This window comes from Marmota marmota, unplaced genomic scaffold (genome assembly GCF_001458135.2).
Source record: "Marmota marmota marmota unplaced genomic scaffold, marMar, whole genome shotgun sequence".
Classification (NCBI taxonomy): domain Eukaryota; kingdom Metazoa; phylum Chordata; class Mammalia; order Rodentia; family Sciuridae; genus Marmota; species Marmota marmota.
In genome coordinates, this window is record NW_025999932.1 from 12,514,313 (window position 1) to 12,539,073 (window position 24,761).

At 44.8% G+C, this 24,761-nt stretch overlaps 1 long non-coding RNA gene across 2 annotated transcripts; it reads left to right on the top strand.

Moving 5' to 3' along the window:
* The first annotated feature begins 316 nt into the window (after window positions 1-316).
* LOC125616074 lies at window positions 317-12,056 on the top strand. Of its 2 annotated transcripts, none has more exons than XR_007346690.1 (4): window positions 317-1,715; window positions 3,371-3,459; window positions 4,544-4,667; window positions 9,155-12,056. It is a non-coding gene; the product is annotated as an uncharacterized LOC125616074 (long non-coding RNA). The 2 variants fall into 2 exon arrangements; XR_007346691.1 differs by lacking the exon at window positions 9,155-12,056 and adding an exon at window positions 5,005-5,144.
* Window positions 12,057-24,761: the final 12,705 nt, after the last annotated feature.

Consider the following 24,761-nt stretch of genomic DNA (forward strand, 5'->3'; position numbering starts at 1 on the left):
ATCTAAGAAATGACTATCTCCCAAATTAACAAATGGGTTGTGACTCCCAACGTAGAATGTAGCCTTTGAGTCACCTCTTTAGAAGCTCCCTGTTCTCCCTGATGGGCAGAATCACAGCTTTTGGGACAGGAGTCCCCTTTGTTTCTCCTTTGCTAGCAAAGCAATAAAACTTCATTTTTCTTTTTCTCAAAACTGTGTCCTTGATGGGCACAGTGGCCCACGCCTGTAATCCCTGAAATTTAGGAGGCTGAGTCAGGAGGATGGCACGTTTAAGACCAGCCTCAACAATTAGCAAAGTCCTAAGCAATTAGCAAGACCTGTCTCAAAATAAAACAAATAAAGAAAGGGCAGGGAATGTGGCTGAGTGATTGGGTTTAATCCCCAGCATTAGAAATAGCTAGTGGCACAAGGGATCAAACACATGCTCGGAAGCAGTTCTGCAAGACAGACTTTACTTTTGGAGAAGTGCTACCTCACAAAACCTGGGGAGCAGCACATTTGGGCAAGCAGTTCATCTGCTTTCATCCCTAAGGCCCCACTGCCACTTGCTCGGATTGGAGGTTGCAGTCTACAGTGACTGGCTAATTTTAAAGTGGGGGGATTGTGGCAAAGGGAAGGGCTATAGTTAAAATGGCTACGAATGGATACAGAATGGGAAGCTCAGAATGGCTACGATTGGTTCTTACATCCCAGTTAAGGCTACATACTCTATTTCTCTCACATTGGTACCAAAAAAAAAAAAAAGTGTCCTCCTTATTGGATTGGCATTGGGGACAAGGACTGAACTTTTGATAACACAACTGCTTTGGAAATCTGAGGTAGTGTCATTAAAAGCTGGCCACTTAGATATTATTTAGAAGCTTTGCTTCTAGATATAAACACTATAAATATGAACATGTTCTCCCCAAAACACAGGTAAAAATAACGTCTATAGCAACATATTTGTAATAGTATCAAATTCCATCAGTGGTAGAATACATAAATCCATTGTGATATACAACATACAGGACAAAAATGAGAAATGACTCCTCTAAGAACTACATAGATAAATCTGAAACATAATATCCAGTAAAAAACAAAAGGCAAAGGCAAAGGCTAAAGAAAACTATTGTATCACTAGCATTCACAACAGTGGGTATCTTTGCAAGGAAGGACACAGTAGTGACTAGGAAGTGGCCTGTGTCGTCTTCTGGACAGTGGGGAGGTTATGGGTCAGGGTTACAAATGTGCTCATTTTGTGATAACCTTTCAATTTTAAACTTATTACATGTGTACTTATCTGTATGTCTCATGTACTTAAATAGAAGCATTTCTTTCTTTTCTTTTTTTCTTTCAAAGAGGAATTCCAAAAGGAGTTTGAGAAAGTAGAAGTTAGGGATCTCCCACCCCCCAAATCTGGGGTGCTCCAATGTATGCACCACAGTGTCTGCAGGAGAAAATTCACTTTTGTTTTGTCAAATATTTTCTGTGACAGCTCTGATCACCCTTTGACAAACTTTTCTCTCTTGAATCTTGTTTTTATTTCAATAATATTTATCAACCATGATTAGTATTGTTTAATAGTTTTTATATTATGAATTTCAGGAGAAGAAAACACATGTGTCACAGATAATTTTGTATTGAATCATCTTGCAGCCAGAGAAAAAAGTGGTGGGAGGAAACTGCAGAAGATGAAGAGGAAATAGGCTGGAGTCTGATTATGAAATAGCTTGAAGGTATGCAGGATTTCACACTATACTTTTATGCAACAGTTTAAAAAAAAGCACATAATCTATCTGTATTTTACAAAGATAATGAGATATCCCTACTTAAAATGGCATAATAAGAGAGTTCTTCTCTGGTCTCTAAAAATGAATACAAGCAAAAATAGAAAGAGTTGGGTGTGGTGGTCAACACTTGTAATCTCAGGGAGTAGGGAGGCTCTGGCAGGAAGATCCCAAATTCAAGGCCAGCCTCAGCAACTTAACATGACTCAGCAACTTAGAGAGACCCTGTCTCAAAAAAACAAAACAAAACAAAAGCAAACAACAACAACAACAAACAGGGAATGCAAATGTAGCTCAATCCCCCATCCACCACACAAAAGGAAAAGAAAAGGAAACTGCATATTTAAATAAACCAGGGACAGCTATAATGCAGAGCTACACAATATGAGGCAGGGTGGCTAAATTCAGTGCTGGTGAAATATGGGCTAGGATGTCAAGGGAGTTTTGAGATTTCTCAGAATGTCAGCAGAGCAAAACCAGAGATGCCTCATTTGGAACAAAGGGAAACGCCCTCCATATTTGCAGGAAGCAGTTTGCCAGTGAAGAGGAATGGCAGAGGGAAGTTCTGAGTTACAGGCACGACCCAAGTCACAGTCTGAGCGGCCTGGGAGGAGAAATAGACACTGAAACTAGCAAACAAGCTAGAAAACCTCAAGGCCCTGGGTCAAGGGACCATCACTAAACTGGATACTCTGGAAGTCTCCCATGACACTTCTTCAGTCATATATTATCAGAAGAACTGGAGCATTCAACACTGACTAAAGCCCAAATCAGTAATTTGTAACTTCTTACTTGTCACACTTTGTAGTAAACAGTCACCGTAATTGGACAATGGTACTAGAAGAACAAGGGAAGGAGGAAAATAAAGGGTGGGTTAAAAAAAAAAAAACTCTCATTAGAAAAAGTCACCTCAGAGCAACTGATAATTGTGACCAAACCCCACCATTAAGAAACTGAAAAAGAAAATGAATTACTGCTTGATTCAAGTGTGTGTGTCTAAAACAGGAGCTCAAAGAAAAGATACAGAAGTTTCAAGAAAAATACAGTAGGGCAACCAGGGAAGAAACAAACTATCAGATTAAAGGGATAGAGAATAAAATAAATAGTTACTGTTAAAGAAAGAAAAGCCTCACAGTAGCTCAAGGAGTATATGGCCAGCGTGCTGAGAAAAGCAAGTGCAAGCCTCTATAGGCAACTCTGTGAAGAATTAGAGAGAAAGGATCTACAGCAGAAAAAGATGTTTAGTGCATAAGTAGTGTAGATTAAGAAAACAAACAAATAAACAAAAAAGGAATAATCCCAGTGGCTTGGGAGGCTGAGGCAGGAGGATCGCAAGTTCAAAGTCAGCCTCAGCAACCTAATAAGGCCATAGCAATTTATCAAGACCCTGTCTCTAAATAAAAAATAAGGGCTGAGGATGTAGCTCAGGGGTCAAGTGCCCCTGGAGTCAATCCCTGGTACCCCTCCCCCCCCAAAAAAAAGAGTGGAATCGGAAAATATTTTCTTTAAAATAATGGACAAGAAAAAAATATGTGAAGATATTTAAATGACTAGGAGACATTTCGAGGAGTGAAAGAAAAGTTGGACGTGTGTTTTTTTTCCAGAGAAGGAGATTCTGACTACTGGAGACATGAATCTACAGTTTGATAAGAAGAAAATTTTGAGAGACTCATCCACAGCAATACACATTTTGGTAAAGTTGCGTGTCTACGTAGTTAGAGCAAGAGTAGATTTTTAAATGTTCTCATCAGAAAAAGGGATAAGTATGTGTGCTATAGGTTTATTAATTAGTTTGATTTAATCATTTTGTGATTATACGTATATTAAAAATCATATTCTACAACATAAATGTATGCAATTTTTTATGTATCAACTAAAATAATAGTAAAAAGTGAAAAAAAAATGAGTCTTTGGCATTTTGGTGGGGAGGAAAAACTTGAGCCACCTGACAGTGGGGAGGAAGGTTAGGCTGGCCTCAGGGTCTTCCTGGGAACATTCCGTGTTAAGAATGATGGAGTTTTTTTTGTTTGTTTGTTTGTTTTATTGGTTGTTCAAAACATTACAAATCTCTTGACATATCATATTTCATACATTAGATTCAAGTTGGTTATGAACTCCCAATTTTACCCCAAATACAGATTGCAGAATCACATCGGTTACACATCCACATTTTTACATAATGCCCTATTAGTGACTGTTGTATTCTGCTACCTTTCCTATCCTCTACTATCTCCCCTCCCCTCCCCTCCCATCTTCTCTCTCTACCCCATCTACTGTAATTCATTTCTCTCCTTGTTTATTTTCCCATTCCCCTCACAACCTCTTATATGTAATTTTGTATAACAATGAGGGTCTCCCTCCATTACCATGCAATTTCCCTTTTCTCTCCCTTTCCATCCCACCTCATGTATCTGTTTAATGTTAATCTTTTCTTCCTGCTCTTCCTCCCTGCTCTGTTCTTAGTTGCTCTCATTATATCAAAGAAGACATTTGGTATTTGTTTTTTAGGGATTGGCTAGCTTCACTAAGCATAATCTGCTCTAGTGCCATCCATTTCCCTGCAAATTCCATGATTTTGTCATTTTTTAGTGCTGCGTAATACTCCATGGTATATAAATGCCACATTTTTTTTATCCATTCATCTATTGAAGGGCGTCTGGGTTGGTTCCACAGTCTAGCAATTGTGAATTGTGCTGCTATGAACATCGATGTAGCATTGTCCCAGTAGTACGCCCAAAAAAAAAAAAAAAAAAGAATGATGGAGTGTTTGTCCACAGAGCCCTGGGGAAGGACGGGGAAGGACGAACAACTCCAGCACCTTCTCCCCAGCTACAGTTTTCAGACATAAGGGCAGCTCACCAACATTTCTGGGTAATCCAGGGTGCAAGGACGATGACTTCTGTGAGTACTTTTTAAACAACTATAGAACAAACTTTAGCCAAATTAAAGCCCTATGGAAAAGTTACAGTATGACTGTGGCTCCAACTTGTAGGATTAATGCAAAAACAGGTCTTGTTTTATGGTTGAGGAGGGGAAATAAAAGCTATAAACACAAATGATGTAGCTATCCCAAGTTAGGAGGGTGAGGTGGGGGGAAGGCATGGGGGGGTCTCAACAGTTAAAGACCGAAGCACAAGACATGATTCAAATCTGGTTTAACAATAAATAGAGGTCAGATGTATTTAAAGAAAAAAAAAAAAAGGAGTGAAGGAAAAGTTGGATGTGTGTTTTTTTCCAGAGAAGGAGATACTGACTACTGAGAACAAAATAAACAAAAATCAGCAATGGAGAGTGGAATAAAAGAGAAATATACTGCCAGTTGCACACCTGTAATCCCAGTGACTAAGTCCAAAGCCAGCTGCAGCACTTTAGCAACACCCTGTCTCAAAGTAAAAATAAAAAGGACTGGGGATGTAGCTCAATGGGAAAGCACCTCTGGGTTCAATCCCCAGGACCAAAAAAAAAAAAAAAAAAAAAGGAAATGTATTTAATTTTATTATTACTCATAATGGGAGTAAAAAGTACTCCTATTACAAAGTAGATGATTAGGTAAATTACATAAGCTTAGAGTATAAAGTATTTTATAACTGCCTTTAAAATGAAGAACTAGGTGCCTGAGAGAGAAGAGAGAGGCCTGTTTTTCACTGCATTCTCTTCTGTACCTTTTGAGTTTGTGCCATGTTTGTACAATAGCTATTAAAAAACCAGAAGAAAAGACAAATACAAACTAACAAGAAAGATAAAATTATGGTAATGAATATAATCATGACTAGAATAAAAACATCATGTTTTTCAATTCTTATATGATACACACCAAAAATGTAAAGAAATTAAAAAAAAAAAATTCTGTTTGAGGTTCTGGGATTTGAACCCAGGGCCTTCTTATGTGTGCTGGGCAAGTGTCCACCAACTGAGCCACATCCCCAGCCCCCACCAGTGTTTTTAAGGCCATGAAAATGTTGAGAATAGCGCAAAACAGGATGATAGAACTGAGACCAAATGTACCTCCCATGTTAATAAATGTAGGTGTGTTAATTTCACTTGTAACAATAAAAGACTTTGAATTACAATGTAAAACCTAACTCTGTTGTTCATAAGAAACACGTCTAAAACAGAAAAGTAGGGAATTCACACTTGGCAATGGCATCAAGCTAGGATTAACCAGTGCAAGGCTACATCCAAGTAGTAAAAGGTAAGTGCTACCATTTGTGCAAAAAGGTTTGAAGGCAATAGCTGTATAAATGCTTCAGATGCATAGCCACCTGTTAACAGTTTGGTATTTGTACCAAGTACACATGTTACACACCTTAAAGTACAAGCAAATAATTTAATAGAAAAAGGATAATGTTGGCAGTAGAGTGGACCATGGGTTTGAGGGTACAGATGATACAAGAGACAGGAAGACTAGGTAGAGTCATCCCTTGTGTTCAAGAAGTATTGGTTCCAGAACCCCCCATGGATACCCAATCTGAATACCTCAATTTCTTATATAAAATGGCATATAGTCTGCATGTAGCATAGGTACATTGATTGTACTTTAAATCATCTCTGGATTACTAATCTAATAATACCCAATGCAATGTAAATAGGTGTTATTCTGTATTGTTTAGGGAATAATGGCAAGAAGAAAAGTTCATACATGTTTAGTACAGATGCATTTTTTGTCCCCAATATTTTTCATCCAGGGTTGTTTGAACATGTGGATGCAAAACCAGTGGATATTGAGGACTGAGTGTATCCCATTGCATAAATTTTAAAAGAATCTGAGCTACAACACGGCAGGTAGTAGTAAGAATTGGGTCTTTCCCCAAGAAACTGTTAGAAGTAATAATATGCTATTGCCTTATTTTAAACTTCATCTTGTATTTTTCGGTTGAGACAAAGAAGTATTTTACAAAATCTTAAGAATCACAGCCTTATGTTTCAAAAAAACAAGTATTCTTTTGTTTTACCATTGTTAGGTAAACATATTCATAGTAGAAAACCTGAAAAACATACAAAAGAAAAAAAAGTGTTAGATTTCTGTTACTGTAACAAAATGCCTGAATAATCAATTAATAAGGAGGAAAGGTTTGTTTTGGCTCATAATGTTAGACGTTTCCGCCTATGACTGGCCCTATGGTCAATTGCTTTGGTCCTGTGGTAGCAGATACATCATGGTGGGAGTATATGGTGGAGGACTCCCCACATGACCAAGTGAGGAAGAAGAAAGGGCCTCGGTGCCCTTTCCTTCAAAGGCATTCCCACAATGACTCTAGGCCCTGCTTCTCAAGTGTTCCACCATCTCCCAGCAGCACCACAGGCTGGGGACAGGACTTTAACATGCAACTTTGGAGTCACTTATCCAAATCATCACAGAAAAAGAAGTATTTCTTTAATTCTAATATTCTGGGTTAGTAGCCAAGGATAGAATTCTGTCTAGATTCCTCCGTTCTGTTCTCCGCCCCATATACACAGTCACGTTTTTTGAATCATATTATACACATAATTTTTACCTTTTAAGAAGTTTGTTTGTATGTTTCCCATGTTATTGCAAAATATTCTCTTACACTGTGATCACTTAATGATCACACATCACAGTTCTTTATTATTGGATAATTAGTTTCTAATTCTTCACTTATAAATAGCAATTACAATGAATTAGCTTTGTGAATATAAATATAGCCACATTTCTGGTTATTTCCTTATTACATGGTTCTGTAAATAGAATTGCTGGTGCAAAGGGTATACATATTTTTAAGAATTTGATACTTACTCCAAATTGCCTTCCAAAAAGTCTGTACTGATGTTATAGCTCTGGCACTAAAGCCGTAGTTATGAAAGTAGATAATTATAAAGACCCACTTCTAGTTTTCGGAAATCCCCCTTCATGGTATTACTGTATTTTTTCATCCTTATAAATTTGCATGGTGATAAAAGATGCTTCAACGTTATTTATATTTGGATCTCTTCAATTAGGATAGAGCTGGAATTCTTCTGTACATCCCCCCCCCGCCCCCTTTGGTCATTTGTCATTCCTGCTTTGTTAATTACTGTTCATTCTCTGGCTGTTTTTCTTTGCTCCATCATATTGTGAAGGCAGATATTTCAGTACTGAATGCCAGTGAACCTTCAAGCTTCAGGAAGTACCTAGATTGTATTTCATTTCAGTCTCAACTTTGGAAGTGTGCTGAAGGAAAACTGCCCAAGCTTGCCATTCAATTTTCTTTCCTTAAAGAGATTCTGAAAATAACAAAAACCAGATTTGGTTCCCTTCAGTATCCATGGGCCTCACAGGGAAATTCTCTCATCCAGGGAAGGGAGAGCAATTACAGGGAGTGTGGCCTGCTCGGCGTCCTTCTCCTGGGGCCCTCTTTGCACAATTTCTGCTCTGAGAGTGGGGGTCAGGCTGTCCTGGTGATCGAATCCTGGCGCCCACTGTAGAGCAGCTCTCATCCTCCCCCGTGGTGCTGGAGTAGATGAGAGCCTGAGTACCTTCCTTTTTAAGGATGCAGAAAACGTAGACTGCTGGCTTGGGTTTAGTGCAAGCGTCGATGCACAGCCAGAAGTGATTTTCAGAGTGAGGAGCTAACCACAGCTCGTTGAAGGGACTCAGTTCTTTGTATCTCTTGTTCTTCTTACTGTATGATTCAATTTGCTTGCAGGTGTTTGACAAATTATTGATAAATGCAGGTTGATAATAAGTATCATTGCCATTTGATAATTCTCATAAAAATGTGCATTAGTCAGCTTTCTGTCACTGTGACAGATACCTGAGAAGAACAACTTAGAAGAGGAAAGATCCACTTAGGCTCACAGTTCCAGAGGTTCCAGTCCACGGTTGGACAACGCCATGGCTTTGGTCCTGAGGAGAGGCAGAATATCATGGTGGAGGGGTGTGCAGAGCAAAGCTGCTCAACTCATAGCAGCCAGAAAAGACAGAGAAAGGGACTTTGGACAACAAACACCCTTCCAGGGCACCCCAGCCTTGGCCCCACTCCCCCAGCCTCCCCCACCACTAGTAGTCCACTCAGCTGTCGATGGGTTCATCCACTGATGAGTCAGACCAGTCGAGGTCCAGGCCCTCCCCGAAGCCCCACCTCCGAACACTGCTGCAGTGGGGACCGAGCCTTCAGCACACGAGTCTTTTTTTTTTTTTTTTTTGAGAGAGAGAGAGAGAGAGGGAGAGAATTTTTTTAATATTTATTATTTAGTTTTCGGCGGACACAACATCTTCGTTTGTATGTGGTGCTGAGGATCGAACCTGGGCTGCACGCATGCCAGGCGAGCGCGCTACCGCTTGAGCCACATCCCCAGCCCAGCACACGAGTTTTCCAGAGACACTTCATGGATAAGCCATAACATAACGTCGTAGGGATTCCTCATTATTCTTCTCACTTTACCGACAGGGAAAGGGTGGCCCAAGACGTGTCCAAGCTCATACAGTGAGCAAGCAGCAGAGCCAGATCCAGACCAAGCCTGGGACTTCAAACCCATGCTGTCTTTCAAGACCATGACCATGTCAGGTGACCTTCTTGTCCTCTTTAAACTTTTGTTAAATTCCGCAGGTGGTTGTTATGTGTGTTCCAAAGTCTGGGTTAACCTTACCCATGAGCCTTACCCTCTGTGGGTGTCACGGTTGTCTCTCCAGAACCTATTCCTCTCCTTTGAGTGGCCTGAGTACAATTTGGGAGGCCTGATTGGGCCTCATGGGTGTAAGAATACTTTAACCTCTTGACCAGTGCTTTGGTTCTTGAACAGGTGAGTGACCCAACTGTGGCCAAGAGGGTGTTCTGGAGACTTCTAGGGAAGCCTCCTGTCTGTGCCTTAGGGAGTAACGGAAGCCCCGTACTCTCTCTAGTTGGGCAGCAGCAAGGAGGTCCGTTGCTCCAATGCTGTGAGCAGCCACTTGGGGTAAATGAGAAGCTGGCGTAAATGGAATCTGCCCATAAGGGGTCAAAACAGGGAGAGAGCACAAATGGGTCTGGAATCTCTTGTTATTAGGATTTACAAAATTCCTTATCATCCCACCCATTTTTTTTTTCCCCCATTGGATTTTGATTACTTGCAGGGCAGAGTGTCTAAGAAATCAAACTTCCAAGGCATTCAGTTTGCCCAGAATGCAATTACATAGCTCCTGTGTTCACTGCTTTTGTTTTGGATTTTTTTTAAGTGCAATATAATTTTCACATAACAAAATGCTCAGATTTTAAATGTTCAGTTGGATGTGTTTTGACAATTGTTAACTTTGTACCCAAACCAAAAGCAAAACGCAAGACATTTCTATTACCCTACACATGGCCCTCTGGCCCCTTTCTAGCCGACCCCTCAGCCCTGACCCAGGCTTTCTGATTTCCATCAACAGTTTAATTTGACTTGTTTCTCAACTGTACGTAAATGAAATAATATGAAGATAACACAATGGGAATTCTTTTCTAGCTGATTCCTTTGGCTCAGTAAACTGTTTCTGAGATCCATCTATGTGTGTATCAATTCATTCTTTTAATTGTGGAATAGTATTTCATTGTATCAATATATCATTTCTTTGACCTTTTCATCTTGTGGGGATTTAGAACAATTTCAAGACCTACCGTAGAGACTGAGGTTGCAGACCAGGGGAGTAGCTCTGTGGTTGGGTAAGTGTTCAGCATGCAAGAGGCCTTGGGGTCAACCCGCAGCTCCAAAAAAAACTAACAAACAAAATGACTAAGGCTACTGTGAACCTTCTTGTATATGTGTTTTTGTGGATCTGTTTTTCTTGGGAAAATTCCTAGGAGCGAAAATACTGGGCATTACATTTACTTTGAAGTTCTAAATAGAAGCCCTTGGATTCTGGATGATTGAGTTAAGAAACCAGTGGGGCAATTACTGAGCTCAGAAACTTCACAAGATCACAGTGGAATTTCAAACCCACCCTCTATTATTTTTTTTAATGTGGTGCTGGGAATTGAACCCAGGGCTTGGTGCATAACTTATAAGCATAGACTGTACCACTGAGCAACATCCCCAGCCTATTTTTTTGAGGGGGTGTGTGGGGAGGAGGGATATTAATCATTACCAAAATATCAGAGCATGTCATCAGTGTGTGCCCAGTATGCACTCTAGACACTTGGCCTCATACATGACCTCCTCAGCTCTTACTTAGTAGCCTTTTGACCTTGGGCAAATTATTAACCTCTCAGATCCTCAGTTCCCTATCTATAACATAAGGATTAAAAATAACATTGACTTCATAGGGTTTTTGTGAGAAATTAAGTGAAGTAATGCATATAAGGCCTTTATCAAATTATCTGATACAAACTGGGCACGGTGGAGCAGGCCTGTAATCCCACCAACTCAGGAGGCTGAGACAGGAGGCTCTCGAGTTCAAAGCCAGCCTCAGCAACTTAATGGGGCCCTAGGCAACTTAGTGAGACCCTGTTTCAAAATAAAAAATAAAAAGGCTTAGTGGGTCAGTGCATCTGGGTTCAATCCCCATTAAAGTCTGATACATAAAATAGCTAAAAATTATTAAACCATTATGATTCTCATAATGTAGCCTCTTACAACAACCTCGTAAAAATTAATTCCCCATTTTCAGCAGCAATAAGCGATTTGTCCTAGTTACAGAATCAAGAGTGTGATTCAAATTTTAGGTCTATTTTGGCACCAAAGCCTGAGCCAGTTCTACTATACTGTTCCAGAGAGAGATTTTTTTCCCCCCAGATTACATCGTTCAATCTTTATAGGACTCCTTTAGGGTGATTTCTGTGAATATGAAAAGAACAAAAGGCTCGAAGAAAAGAAAGCGAACAACTAGACAAACAGTGGCCTGAGACACAGTCGCGGAGACACTTGAGGATGGGGAACCACAGACACCCAGAGAACTTCCCAAGCTTTCCGGGGCTTCCTGGGGTTGTTCTGTAGAAAAAGACCGGAAGGAAGAGGCCTGGCACTTTAGTTTTTGCTTTTTAAGGATTTCCCTGCCTACCCTAGTTCTTCCTCTCTTCTTTCTCTGGGGTGATTGGTTCGCTGTTGGCATGGGGCAGATTGCAGATGGAGCACTCAAATGAGCTGAGGAGGGTGACTTGAGTTTAATAAAGGGATGATCATGAACGTGTGAGGGGAAGAAGAGGGCAGAGAACACAGTGTGGAGAGGCCATTCCCCCAGCACCTGAGGAGACCAGGGCAGGCGTGGCGCCCGCTTCACAGAGGGGAGGTATGCCCCACGGTGGTTGTGCTGTTTGGTGCAGGGACACAAGACACCTGTGGAGACCTGCAGGGTGGAAGGCAGGAAATAAATACCCTGACTTTCCTGGGTCTGTCCCTGATTTGTGAAGGAGGGCGGGGAAGCCGGGGGACAAACAGGCAGCCATCCACCTGGGGCGGGGGGGGGGCTGTGTAAAGGCCGCACACTCTGCTCCTGACCTTCAGGGAGACATTTTCATCCACATCCTGCCCTTGTGGGAACAGATCAGAGTTCAAATAACTTCCCCAAGGGAAGGAGCTGGTGTCGGTCAGTGGTTCTTAATCCTGGCTGAAGACTGGGGTCACCTGGGGATGGCTTTCAACAATACTGGAATCTGAGCCTCACCCTGAGATGCCAGTGTGATCCTCTGGCTTGGGGCCCAGGCAGTGTATTAAAAGCTCCCCAAGTGATTCTGATTCATGAGGTTTCCATGCTGTATTTATTGCCATCCGAGCCACTAAGGGCCACAGGGCCCGTGACAAAGAAGTTACTGATTTGAGGGAACCTACTGTCTGATGTGAAGCAAACCACCACAGTGCCACAGACCAGGGGGGACGTCCAGAGATGCTGAAGGCAGTCTGGACAAGTGAGAGGAGCATCCTCTGGGGAGATGAAAGGTCTGCTGAGCTGTGACAGTAGCAATGCTAACACAGGTAGCATAGCTTTCCCAGTGCCAATCATCGCTCCTTGTGCCGCGTCCGGCCAAGGGAGCCGAGTCCGGCGAGGGACGGCGAGGTTAAAAGACACACAGGACACCAAGGTTCTTCATCCAGGAGTCAATACTCTTTATTGCTAACACACCTTTTTTATACCCCAAGCAGCAGAAGTGGAAAACTACCCAAAAGCAGGAGGGAGGGGGGAGAAATTTAGTTTCAACATCTATTATTGTCAGGTACCGAAACCTCCCTTAACAATAAGTCCATCAGACCAGAAAAGGTCAAGGCATTCCCGTGGGATACATATGTCTCAGACGGACAAGCAGGAACAGAAAAACCGCAAGTTCGCCATGGCCTTGTGAGCTGGCCACACTGGCATGCAGAACAAACTAGTGGAGGTAGGGCTCCAGGGGCCAGGGTGGACCTGCTGCCAACAAGTCCCCCTCTTTTGTTTTTTGCATGCCAGTGGGAATCAAGTAGCCCCTGTCTTAGGTCGTTCACAGACCTTGCGATGCTTACCCGTCTCTGGGAAGGCCCCGATTCCCTGTCTTAGGTCGCACAGCAAGCGTGAAAGTTGCCCGTCACTGGGTACTACAAGATCAGCTCAAGGTGTTATGACTTATCAAGACATTATTGCGGTGAACGCTTAACCGTCTCCACCTACGGGACCCACGACCGTCACCGCCGAATGGCAGATGTGATTGGACCGAGAGATTAGACAGCAAAGATCCTAGTACAGGAAAGCAAGAGGGAGAGGTATGCATAGAGAAAAGATATGGCAGGAGTTCTTCTTTTAAGGAGGACACTCATCTTCGGATCGGTCTGAAGTATATTTCAGAGAGGCGATCATCCATCTTTAAGCGTTGATAGTGAACCTGTATCGGCTTAGAGGCTAAGATATTAATTTGATCTTTAATGAATTGTACTATCTTATTTACAATGCAGGGTCCTACTGCCACTACTAGAAGGAGGCCTAACAATGGTCCCAATAAGGGAAGAAGATAAGGCAAAAATCCATTAAGTCCAGTCCAGAGAGGGTTCTCAAATAATTCCCTCCTCCTTTTTTCTAGGTCTTCTTGGAGTTGTTTAATTTTTGTGCGAACTATGCCAGATTTGTTAGCATAAAAACAGCACCTCTCCCCAAGGGCTAAACAAATTCCCCCTTGATTGGCAGTAAGCAAGTCTAAACCCCGCCTGTTCTGAAGAACTACTTCTGCTAGAGAGTCTATCTGGTCTTGTAAGTCTTTAATGGTTCCCGACAGGGTTTGCACATCATCTATAAGCTGTTGAGATAGGCGGCGGTAAGAATGTATAGCCGTACCCAATCCTGCCGTGCCTGTACCCACAGCAGAGGTTATTCCAAGGCCAACAAGGAGTGGTAAGGCCTGCACAGCTCTCTTGTGTCTTCTAACTAAGATGTCTAGGCTAGGAATGGGTAGGGGTTCATCTCCTGAGATAATCGTGATATCAGGAAGCAGTAATGCCAGAACGCAACCACCAGTCCAATTTGCTGGGAGCCTGGGAAAAGCTAAATTTCCACCACACATAAAAACTGTACCATTAGGGGGACAAATGGGCGGAGTAGGTGAGGAGTAATTCTTTACTAATGAGCAGTTTCCAAAGGAAGAGACTCCAACATCAACATCATAGGTATTATTTTGCATCATGCCCAGAAGGCATGACATAAAACCACCTAGAGGCTGCACCTTAAAGGGTAGCCCAGATTGACATGTGTTGTCATCATCAATGGTATAATTGATGGGAACCGCCAATGGCATGACTGCACCTGCCGTCATGCAGAGCCAGCAATCACCAGCAAGGGTAGGATTGGAACTGTTAAGTAAAGAAAAGGTAGTTTCTAGGATATCTAATGTATTGGCATCTAAATCAGGAAGCTGGGATTTGGGCAATATCAAGGGGTGGTATGTAGGCTTAGGGATCTCCGGCTTTAAAAGCTTAATCACCTGAAGGTGTTTGATAGCATCAGTGGGTCCCCCTCCATCAGAGACTCCGATGGGGGCCTGCATGGGCCAGCAGGAAGGTTTACCCACGACGCCCTCACATCCCGCCTCCGTTAACCGAGTCGTGATGCCTTCCCCTCCCCGGTCACCAAGAAAAGGAATATAATTATAAGTGGTCCCCCATTCTCCACGGGTGTTAGTTAGGATGGCCTCAAAATACTGTTTTCCTTGATTATTAACACAAATTGAGGCCGATGTATAACAGGAGATGTGCATTGCCGGGGTGTAATGACAAGTGGCGGGACAGCTTCCAAGAGTCTCGGTCGGATTAGGGACAACAAGTCCGGGCTTATTAACACATACCCATTTTGGTTGCTTAAATCCTCCGATGTTTTCATTGAGTTCAGCCGCCATATAGGCTACTTTAGTCCCACAATCAATGCTCTGGATATAACCAGAGGGGGCCGAGTGCCGGGGCCCTCCCTTACACTCACAAGGGGCTCCAAAAAGATATTCATGAATATTCCCAGGTGGGGGGTCAAGCCCTCCTTCAGCAAACCTGTCCAGAAGGAATGCCACAAGCGGGGTCCAGCTCATGAGGTGTGTCTCGGCACTCACTTGAAGGGGTGAGAACAACAGCGGCAGGATCAGCCATCTTGGGAACTTCATTTTGTCTTGAATTTTCATTCACCGGTCTGGTGCAGCGCTCCGGGATCCAAATGGGCTTCTCAGTTCCTGGGGGAAAAACACATACAGCTCCCCTCACTCTAGCTAAGAGTGGAGCCGGGGGTTGCCACTTTCCGGTGGATAAATCTTTCCACCTTATTTGAGCATCTTGTACAGTGGGAGGGGAAAAGTGGCGTTGTGCAGCCGTGCGCCCTCCAGTGTCAGTGAGTAAAAAATTTAAAGTAAATAAGGTTATGCTTAGAAGTGCTTGTGGTCCCTGACAATTCCGGTATATCTCCCCCTCTTTTGTTTTTTGTAAATAAGTTTTTAAATGTTGATGGGCTCGTTCCACGATAGCCTGTCCCTGTGGATTATAAGGGATTCCAGTCTTATGATTAATTTCCCATTGGGTGCAAAACCGTTGAACCGCCTGGCTTACATATGCGGGACCATTATCGGTTTTGAGGCATCGTGGGGTGCCCATGGAGGAAAAGGCTTTTAGAAGATGACTGATTACGTCCTTAGCCTTCTCTCCAGTATGTAAGGTGGCAAAAATGAAGCCAGAATATGTGTCAGTGGAAACATGTATAAAGGAGAGCTTACCAAAGCTAGGGAAGTGTGTAACATCAGTTTGCCAGACATCATTAGGTTGTAATCCTCTTGGATTAACCCCAAGGGAAGGAGAATGAATAAATGGTGCACAGGTTGGACATAATGAGACAATTTGTAAAGCTTGGTCTCGTGAACATCCTGTGTGGAAGCGTAAAGACTGTGCATTTAAATGAAATTTGTTATGGAATTGTAAGGCCTTATCATATTCGGTCGTCACACAGGAAAGGCCAACAGCATGAGTAGCAGCGTCTGCTTTTGCGTTGCCCTCTGACAAAGGTCCAGGGAGCCCTGAATGGCTTCGGATGTGGCCAATGTATAAAGGATCTCGTCTAGCCCAAATGAGAAGCTGTACTACCTGTAGTTGTTCTGTGATGGTGGATTGCTTTCCAATATATGATGCTGTTTCTATGACTAGAGCCAGATTGGCTACATACAAGCTGTCAGTATATACATTAAGAGGAATAGAACTATAGACTTTGAGAGCTATGATTAAAGCTTCAACTTCCGCCTTTTGGGCCGACTGACCTGACACAGGTTGTCGGAGAATTTGAGATCCATCAAAAACGACGGCAAATCCATTTTTGGCCCCATCTGTATATACAGTTTGGGCCTTTGGAATAGGTTCCCTTTTCATAATCTTTGGGAAGATAATGGGACACCTTTTAAAGCCCTCCAAAAGTCTATGTTTAGGGAAGTGATTATCAATCTGACCCTTAAAGCTGCACAGGAAAAGACACCAAAGGTCATGTTCTTGTTGTAACTTGTGTATCATATCTTGAGTGTAAGGTTGAATAAGTATGTCAAAGGTTTTTCCAAACAATGCATCACCCAAATATTTAGCCTTCCAAATTAAGTTAATAACTAGCTCATAAAAGGGAGTCAATACCCGGGGGTTAGAAGCCGGCAAGTGGACCCAATAAATGGGACCCGTTTGCCAGAACACTCCTGTGGGAGTAATTTTAGAAGGTAGAACTATAAATGACAAGGGCAGAGAATAATCTATCTGTGTAATCTGCATGTCCTGCAGAGCCTCTTCTATTAGCCTCAGTGCTCGTAAGGCTTCTGGTGTAGGTACTCTACACGACGTAGGAGAAGGATCTCCTCGCAAGAGGTCATACAGGGGTTTGAGCTCTCCAGTTGGAATATGAAAGGACGGGCGCAGCCACTGTATTTCTCCGAGGAATGTCTGCCACTGATGTAAAGTTTTGAGCTGATTTATCTGGAACTGGGGTCTCTGGGGAAAGATTCCTATGTTATTAATGATGTATCCCAAATAATTGTAAGGGTGTTGAAACTGCACCTTTTCGGGTGCTATGACCAGCCCTGCCCCTTTTAGAAGGGATTGGAGGACTTCATAAGATTGAAGAAGCCTTTCTTTCTTGGGCCCTGCCAGTAAGATGTCATCCATATAATGAATGAGGTAGAGCTGTGGGAACTGCTGTCGAAAGGGTCGTAAAACCTCAGCTACAAAATATTGGCACATTGTAGGACTATTAGTCATCCCTTGAGGTAGGACGGTCCATTCATACCGTTGGTAAGGTTCCCTAAAGTTTGTTGAAGGCAAGGAGAAAGCAAAACGCTTTCGGTCTCGTGGGTCTAAGGGGATAGAGAAGAAACAATCTTTTAAATCTATGACAATAAGATGCCAATCCTTTGGGATCGCAGTAGGAAAGGGTAGCCCTGGCTGTAAGGGTCCCATGTGTTGCATAGTTTTATTAATAGCCCGTAGGTCCTGAAGAAGTCTCCACTTCCCAGACCCCTTTTGTATAACAAAAATAGGGGTATTCCAAGGGGAGGTAGAGGGCACCACATGTCCTAACTTAAGCTGGTCTTGAACTAATAGGGAAGCGGCCTGTAATTTGTCCTTAGTTAGGGGCCACTGTTCTACCCACACAGGGTCATCTGATAACCAAGTAATGGACAGTGGAGGTGGCCGCACTTCAGTGGCCCCTAGGATAAATTTCCCAGTCCTCTCCGGTCTCTTCCCTGCCGGGTAACCTGTTCCGCTGGATCCACAGGTGATATTCTGCCCTCATGTCTCTTTCCTAGTCCCCTTCCAGGGATCCACCCCATGTCTAGCATTGCATCATTAACAAAGTTATTATTTCCTTTTAAAGTCTGGGTAGTAAGAATAGCCCCCATTTGATGAAGCAAGTCCCTCCCCCAAAGATTCGTGGGGAGTCCAGTCACCACATAAGGCTGGAAATGGCCACTATGTCCTTCGCCATCTCTCCATTTTAAAAAGGAGGCACTTCTTTTTGGTCGGGTTTGTCCTATCCCCTGTAATATGGCCAAGGGACTCTGGAGGGGCCAGGCAGGTGGCCATTGTTTTTCAGAAATGACAGAGACATCCGCCCCCGTATCTAGTATTCCCTTGAAAGCCTTGTCCTGTATCTCAATGGTCAGGTTGGGACGCGAATCCAAATGAGCTACCCAAAAGGCCTGGGGAGTTCCAGTGGAGCCAAAGCTGCCGTCGCCCCGGGACCCACGGAGGGCGTGCCCAGGAATGGAAGCTAAGGGTAGCAGCAGCAATTGAGCTATACGCTCCCCGGGGGGAAGAATAACAATTCCTTGGGTAGCTTCTACTACTATTTTTATTTCTCCCTGATAATCAGCATCAACAACCCCCGTAAGAATCTTCAAGCCCCACTGAGTTGCGCTACCTCGTCCCAACACTAGTCCCACCGTCCCCTCTGGCAGGGGTCCAAAAACCCCAGTAGGCAGCGTCTGAGGTCCCATTTGGGGAGTTAATACCGCTCGGGAGGTGGAACTGAGGTCCAGTCCTGCGCTTCCTGGTGTTCCCCTGGGGAGTTCCCAGATAGAAAGGGGTTGGTCAGTGGGAGGCGGCGGAGACGCCCACTCCCTGGGGCACTGTTCTGTCCCTGCACTGCCCCGTACACTTTGGCTTCCGGGGCCCGGGGCGGGCCCCTGCTCCCGTTTCCCGACGGTATTGGGTTACCCTGGATGTCAAATTTTGACCTGCACTCACTGCTCCAATGATTTCCTTTATGACATCTAGGACAAATTCCAGGCATCCCTCTGCCAGCACCCTCGCTCCTTTCCGGGCAGTTTCTCCTTATATGTCCCTCTTTCCCACACTTAAAACACCCCTTAGAGCGGGTTCCCCTGTTATCAGATTTTTGCATTCCAGTCTTAAGGGCAGCAGCCAAAACCTGACCAGTAATATGAGGCCCATCTATATCTTTGCATGCTCGAATCATGTCATCTATACTTTTGGCCCGGGAGGACTTAATAGCATTTTGGCAGTAAGTGTTAGCGTTTTCATATGCCAGTTGTCTAATAAGTGGCATAGCCTGTTCTAGATTAGGGAATATTTTTCCAGCAGCCTGCATTAGGTGGGCTATAAAGTCCGAATAAGGTTCAGAGGGCCCTTGAGAGATCTTGGAAATTTTTGCTTCAGTCTTAGAAACGGGCAGGGCTTTCCAGGCATGGACTGCAGCTGAGGCTATTTGAGCATAAACACCTGGGTCGTAATTAATTTGTTGGCCTATGGTGGCATACTGCCCAGTTCCTGTTAACATTTCAGCATTTCGCCGTTGATGGCCCGCATTCAGGTTAATCTGAGCCAGCTCGCGGCACCTTTCATGATATTCACTTTTCCACAATAAGAAATCCCCTCCAGATAACACAGCCCTGCAAAGTTGCTGCCAATCATTAGGTATTAGTTGACTGGCTGAGAAGGACTCGAAGAGGGTCAATGTGAAAGGGGCATGAGGTCCATAATTAATGACCGCCTCCTTAAGCTGTTTTATGTCCTTGAAGGCTAGGGGGACATGGGCTCTGGCCGGCTGTCCATCAGCATCGGCGTTTTCAATCATTGGAAAAACCTGAGCCGCTCTAGAACCCCAGTGGACCCCCGCCCGTCTAGTAGGGGCGTCCTCATTCCAATCAGGATTATAGGGAGGAGGTGCGGCAATTGAGGGGGCCCTAGGCACCCTCACATTTGCCCTTTTAAGGCGATGTTCTAGTTCCTCTATCTCCCTTTCTAATCCCTCCTCTTCCTCAGAGAGAGAACTGAGGTCCTCAGGATCCTTTTTGGGCTTAGAAATCTGGAGGCGTTTCCTACCCCCCGAGCCCGAGTCCTCAAGAGGACCCTCATCCTTTAAGGATTCTGCCATTTGCTCTTCCTGCACCTGATTAAGGGCCTGTTCACATTCAGCAAGCTGATCCTTGATCTTTACTTTATCTGTTAATAAAGCATCCTTTACCAACCTCCATAAGGAAAAGGTGGCAACTGGGACACTGTCCGAGCCCCGGTCCCTCAATAATTTCTGAAGGTCATGCCTCACCAGGTCCCAGTCACTATTATTAAGAAATCCTCCTGTCAGAAACCAAGGACAAGCCTGGGCAATAATTTCAACGAATTCGGTTGCAGTCTTAGTTTTTATTCCTGTTCCTTGTGTATTTAACAGCTCTTTCAGTTCGTTGGCCAGACGAACCTTCGCTGTTGAGTTACCCATGGTACGTACCCTGTCTCTTTAAATTATCTTTAAACCAATCCTCCCCCTTCTTTCTTAGAAGGTGAGCCCCGTCCGCTTACCCCTGCTTTCCGGATCTCGGTGGGAACCTCCAATTGCCGCGTCCGGCCAAGGGAGCCGAGTCTGGCGAGGGACGGCGAGGTTAAAAGACACACAGGACACCAAGGTTCTTCATCCAGGAGTCAATACTCTTTATTGCTAACACACCTTTTTTATACCCCAAGCAGCAGAAGTGGAAAACTACCCAAAAGCAGGAGGGAGGGGGGAGAAATTTAGTTTCAACATCTATTATTGTCAGGTACCGAAACCTCCCTTAACAATAAGTCCATCAGACCAGAAAAGGTCAAGGCATTCCCGTGGGATACATATGTCTCAGACGGACAAGCAGGAACAGAAAAACCGCAAGTTCGCCATGGCCTTGTGAGCTGGCCACACTGGCATGCAGAACAAACTAGTGGAGGTAGGGCTCCAGGGGCCAGGGTGGACCTGCTGCCAACACCTTGTTTATTAGTATTAGCTAATTTAACTCTTATCACCACTGTAACATTCACAGCCCGTTTGTGCTAGGGCAGCAGGACAGGCTGCTAAGAGACCAAAGAAGATGGGAAGTGAGACATCGGGTTGTTGAACTTTGTTGAACAATGCTTGCAGGGAGGGCAACGGGTGGGGCACCTCTGTCCCCTGCAGTGCTTTGTCAAGTAATGTCTCTGTCCCTGGTGACATGACTCCAGAAAACAGTGCCTCTGTTGACTCTTTTTCCAGTGGCATCCGGCTGGACGAGTGACACCTGCCCTCTCTGTGTCCTCAGTTTGGTGCCAGTCACCACAGGGAGGTGGGTTTTATCAGCTGGGCTACAGATGTAGTGACGTCACCAGACCAGCACTCCAGGAACTTGGTGTGCGCACAAGAAAGCAGCTTTCTCCAGATAACACCAGTTTGTCCTAATTCCCAGCCTGCGGGAGAGAGAGCCCTGTCCTTCAAGATAATGTGTATCTGCACATTCTGGCCCAGACTCCTCTCGTTGTTCCTTAACTTGGCTAGATTGTTTAGGAACAGGGAGGACACTCAGGGACATGGTGTTTCACTGTCTTTTTCTCCAAGGATGATACAACCACCTTATGGAAGGTATAATTATTAATAATTTATTTATAACGAATCAACCATCATTAATGATCATTTTATTAATTTATTATTAACTTCATTTTACAGAGGCAGGATGTTTGAGTGTCTTGCTCAAAGGCCCCCAGAGGTAGAGGTGGGCGTGAACCCCAGCAGTTCAACTTGGGGGCCCACCTGGGTCAAAGCTACGTGATGTGGCCAAGTGAGGCAGGGGTCACGGGAGAAGAGGGAAGGTGAAGGTGGGGAGACACCGACAGAAGACACCATCCAGAGGGACCTGCCTGAGTGTCCCTGCCAGAGCCGCTGCTGCTCTCCCGGGGAGGGGCCGCGTGCTGTTTTATTGTAAAGCCCCTCGAGTGCCTTGGGCCTGTTAGAATTAGTCCAGAGGGAAATGGAGGCAGGTAGGGCCCCTGGGGGATGAGGAAGGAGAGAGAGGTTCCGGCTGGATTGAAAGAGAGGCAGGTTGAACCGCTGCAGAAGCAGAAACGCTTTACACCCAAGTGCTTTCCAGCTGTGGAGCGCAGGGTCAGGCCCCGCGGGTTGTTCAGGATAAAGCTCCCACTGTGTGGAGCAGTCACCGTGTGGGACGAGCCGGGAGTTGCAGTCCTTCCTAAAAAGCAGGAAGGCGGCTATCTAGCCGTGGCCTCGGGTGGGAGTCTGGGAAAAAAAGATTCAGGACATTTAGAGAAGCAGGTTCAATGGCTGGGTGTACTGTGATAACCCTGTTTCCCCTGGGTCAGAAAAGGAATGAGATAAATGCGTTCTTCCTCAAAAGGGCCAGAGCCGCGGAAGCTGAAGGGCTGGGGCTGAGGAGTGGTGGCCTGAGCGTCGTGGGTGACCCTCCAGGACTGGGACTGAGCCCCAGGATGGGGGAACAGGGGCTCCGGGGAGGGGATTGGGTGCCAGGGCTCTGCCTTCGAGGGAGGCCCGCTTACTAGAGGGCTTGAGGGAGTGAGTCTCCTTCCCCCTTGGCCTTGTGAAAGGCCCATCTGTCAGGCACACAGCCCTCATGGCTCCCTGAGTCTCCTGGCACCTTGAGCTTGGACTCTCGGCCTCTCCAACCATGAATCATAAATTTCTGTTGTTTACAAACTACCCAGTGTGACTTGCTTTGTTATAGCAGCCTGAAGGGACTGAGACAGATGGCATGGGAGGATCCTTTCCTGGAGGGAATGGACCTGCTGGCATATTTTGAGTGGGGTTCTGTGCAGAAATCCTGTGGGCAGCCAAGGCTGGCAGCAGCCAGGGCTCCGGGGAGGAATCACTCTTCACAGGGTGGGCTGCCTGGAGACCCTGGCGTCCATCTGACATCTAGAGCTACCCACTGCCAGAGGACGTGGGCAGCAGCCCAGGGAGGCTCCAGCAAGGAGGCAAAAGCTCTGGACCAAGGCCAGCCCTGTCCTGATTTTCTGGCACCAGAATTCTTACATAATTTTGTAAAAAGTGGGAGACATCCTCTCCCACACTGAGGGGTGGGCAGGATTGCCCTGGCTTAGAAAAAGTGGATTTACCTGACTTGGAAAAGGAGAGATGCCGCAGTCCGGCTGCAGCAAAATAACTGGGGGGGTGACGAATAACTTGTGTACGTTGATACAGCAAGAGTGGAAGCCGTTTATTGCAGGACAGGAGCAGTATTTATACATTCCACACAGCTTATCTAATTAGCATAAACTAGATACATCAGTCAACCAATCAGGAATCTCCACACTTAATGGCTCGCTTTTGTTACTTTTCAAACCACTCCCTCTGGCATTTTGCCAGGCACCATCCAGACTTGTTTATGAACTCTAACATTCCCCTGGCAAAATGCCAGGTGTTATTTTGACTTGTTTACAGACTCTAACAGAGAGAAATGTGAAGTTTCCCTGAATTGAATTCTGAGCAGTAAAAGCCCTTGCCGAAATCTCGGTTCTTGTCCCCGATGTCAATCTAATAATGAGGACACGGTTTTGAGAAGAAGGAAAAAGAAGATTTGTTGGTTTTCTAGCAAAGGAGAAACACAGGGGGCTCCTCCCCCAAAGGCTGTGATTCTGCCCATGAGCGGGAACAGGGGGCTTTTAAAAAAGGTGGCTCAAGGGCTCCAGTCCCGTGTTCTCTGTTGGAGTTGCAGTTTGCTTGTTGATTTGGGAGACGGTCATTTCTGAGATCTTCTGGTGCCATCCCCAAAGTCTAGATTACTTAGTTCCTATGGTGGGTGTGGACTCAGGGACAGGTAACTGGGCCTTGGATGGGGAAGAAAGATAACTCTGTTTCCCCTGAGATTAGAGGAAGAGAAAGAAACATGGCCATTTAAAAAGTAAGTTGCAATAGCAGCAAGTGTTATCTTCAAAGCATAAAGTGGACCACTGTTACAAAGTCTCAGAGGAGGTGAACATTTCTTCTCCTCCTCCCTCATCTCCTCCTCCCTTTCTTCCTTCCCCCACCTTCTCTTCCTCCCTCTCCTCTTTACTGGTGGGAACCTAGGGCTGGGATGATGCAGAGTCGTTTGCTAGTGGAAGTTGAAATCTTAGCATAAAACATTTTAGCATCTGGTAGAAACGTGACTGAGGTAAGCTCAAGGAATGTGAGGTCATATTTGTAAATCAGTTTAAGTAAATTTAGAGTTTTGGGAAAACACATTTGGAGGAAGAAATGGAAATGGCTGACCGTCCCTTCCAGGTGCACGCCCTCCCCTCGGGTGCTACTGGATTGCAACTGGTGCTGGGGTTGAGGTGGACGTGGAGTTCAGTCTGCTCATTTCTTTCTGCACATGCTAGGAGTGGGTGTTCCTAGGGCCTTCCAGCTGAATGGACTCAGCGGATTAAAAGCTCACATCTGTTCATGAGGCTGAACTTTCTCAGCCCACAGGATCCCTTGGATCTCATGCGGGGAGGGAGAGGTTTCATTCTTTTAAATGGACTGATTAGATGTAGGTTTTAGGACCCTGTGAACAGAGCTCTGCACATAAAACTATGGAGTGCTATTGACCCTGGTGCTGAGGATGGAGCCCCAGGCTCTGCTGGAAAGTGCTGAGAAGAGGGGTGTTACGGTTTGGAGGTGAGGTGTCCTCGAAAGCTCACGTGTGAGACCATGCAAGAAGGTTCAGAGGAGGAATGATTGGGTTGTGAGAGCCTTACCCCAATCAGTGAGTTAGTCCCCTGATGGGGATTAACCCAGTGGTAACTGAAGTGGTGGGGTGTGGTTGGAGGAGGTGGGAATTGGGGGCATGGCTTTAGGGTATACATTTCTATCTGATGAGTGGAGTCTCTCTCTGCTTCCTGATCACCATGTGGACT